We start from the raw sequence: 2818 nt of genomic DNA, 5'->3' as shown, positions 1-2818 counted from the left end.
AGTGCACTGAATACTAAAGGCTATAGTTATACACAGGGAAAAATGCCTCCCAGACTGTGTAATATTCTGTAGCACTGCTATAAACCATACTGAATTCCTTGTGAAAAAAGAATGCTGAAGTCATTATAATTATCTGATCAATTTTCATTACTGCCATGCTGTCCTCTTCCTTCTTAAAGACTTTAAGGGCTTACTTCTCATTTACACTAGGGCTACTTGACACTGCTCTAGCAGCATAAAGTGGCCATAAAGTGGGAGTAAATTTTGTTTATGCCCACTTTAAGGACACTTTACAGTCTCATGGTTCATCTACACTAGTAAAAGAGGTGTATTTTTCAGCATGTGGTGCTAATGTGGACAAAATGCTTGACAGTTTTCATGTCAGCAGGTCAAAGTGAACACTAGGGGGAGCTTAGGGTGATATAAAGGAGCAGTAAAGTAAGTGAGAATCAGGACATCAAAGTCTCAAAACAATTAACATTATCTTTATCCTCTGAAAGTAACCAACATGTTCTCTCTGTTTGGAACTGCTTCAAAAAACAGTGATAGAATCTAAATGCCACGCTAAACTCCCAGAGCAGAACTATATTCAAACTTTTTCTCATTGTTACTGTAGTTGGAAATAGCATACGAAATGCCCGTGGAAAATATAATCTTGTCTGGACGTGACCCTTTGCGAGAGGCTTCTATATGCAAGATCCAGTAGCTGATCTAGAAACTTGCATTGGGATCCTGGGTGGGATGGGGGTAGCAGTATGCACATAAACATTATGTAAATGAGCTATGAAAATTAACTGAGTTTAAGTAGCACAGCATGATACCTAACACTAACATCTAATTAATGCAAAGATTAATTAAATTCATGCACTAAGATTTCATTAGTGTGCTGTTTACTCCCTCTTTTTAGATCATTAACGAAGGTGTTAAATGAGGATTGGCCTAACACTGATCCCCTGCAGTACCCAACTAGATACACTCCAGTTTAACATTAGCCTTTGCTTATGGTCGTTTAGCCAGTTTTCGTTACACATGAGAGCGTTCTTAACACTTACAATGTTAACAAGTATTACAGATTATTAGCAATAAAAATGATAAACAAATCAATGTTTTAAGCTGGAAACTCACTGAGATGGAGATTTTAGTTCCCTGTGCCACTCTTAAGAGTCCGGTTAACATCCTGTTTTTCAATGGTTGATTGCCAAAATTACTGTACATAACCATCTGCAATATTAAAAATATTAGAGTTTTGGCCTGATCATAAAAGTGTCCATTGTATTAAGATGATGGCAGTTTCTCAAAGAGGCAGACAAAGTTCCACCCAGCAAGCCTTTAATCTATTTTATATTTACACAGAACTTGCCATTCTTCAGTATGTCAGAACAAAAAAAGGATTGTGATCTCCCATGCCTCGAGTTGGCAAAAAAAGAAAAATGAAATGCCACTATAGACCACTCTGTTCTACTGCAGTTACACAGAAGTGATGAAAAATAATAATTAAAAAAAAAACACCCTACAACAGGCAGGGGTTTACTATAGTTACATGCTGCAGAGTTTGCATGTTAGGTGGCTCTTTTTCTGCAAGATAACATAGTTTCTCCCCCAAGACTTGGGTTTTGAATGCAATCCAAATCCTCAATCTGATTTTACATGACTGTGGTCTAATTCTGATTTGTATTTGTCACCACTTTCAGTAGCAGACATTAATTCAGCAGTTTTGCTTGGAGACTGGAGAGGGAGATTAAAAGGACTAAATCTGTCAAAGGTAAAAGTACCTGCAGCTGTCTGAGATAATCATAATATTCAAGTGTTGAGATTAAATAGCAGATGATGGTTACAACCGATGGAAAGAGCATACAGTGGTTGCCAGTGAAATCTTTGCATTGTAAACTTCTCCAACAAACACTTCGTCACTTTCTTCCATTCTGCCTCCTTATGCATGGAAAAAGTGCCCTCCTGGAACTAATTAGTAAGGTCACTACCCTTCCAAATCCCTCATTAAGACCCACTTCTCCTGCAATACCTACAAGACTCCATGCCACTAACGGCATGTTACATTGGGTAAAGTCAGGATAAATGTAAGTTGTGCACATCACTAGTCTATGAACACCAAATGATGATCTTACTGTTACCTTCATCCCTTCTTCCCTCCTATTGTTTGTTATGCTCACTTTTTGCATCTTGCTTCAAATTAGAATGTAAACTCTTTGGGACTGGGACCATGTTTCTAAAGCAATGGGCCTCCGATCCTGATTGGAGCTATTGTAACATCCACTGTACAAATGAATAATAATAATCCATTTACAACTCTGTAGGGGAAAACTAATATGTGAAGTGCACCGGGAAAGAGCCTATGCAGATCACGAGGACAGGTGAAATGTGCTGTCTGTGAGAAATGGCACTAAAAAAGTAAGCAGTTGTACTTTGTATAACTGTACTTTCCAAACGATTAAGATGTTGCCCCATGGAATCCAAATTGGAGCTAACAAATACATGAATTACTGTTTCTGGGGGGCCATATGCAAAGAAGAAGATTGTAAACTGTTGACCTGGAGGGCAGGGATCAGCATTCGTGTCGCATTCCCTGTCAATACCCGGCCTGGCATAGGCTAGCTAATGATCCAACCAGCGGACCAAATTCAGTGATGAATCCTGGTCACAAGACACGTTGTGAATACGCTAAGAAGACTGGTTTCAGAGTAGCAGCCGTGTTAGTCTGTATCCGCAAAAATAACAGGAGTACTTGTGGCACCTTAGAGACTAACAAATTTATTAGAGCATAAGCTTTCGTGGGCTACAACCCACTTCTTCGGATGCATAT

This window comes from Terrapene carolina, unplaced genomic scaffold, assembly GCF_002925995.2.
Source record: "Terrapene carolina triunguis isolate 2854851 unplaced genomic scaffold, T_m_triunguis-2.0 Scaffold112, whole genome shotgun sequence".
Lineage (NCBI taxonomy): Eukaryota > Metazoa > Chordata > Testudines > Emydidae > Terrapene > Terrapene triunguis.
This window is presented reverse-complemented; position numbering follows the sequence as displayed.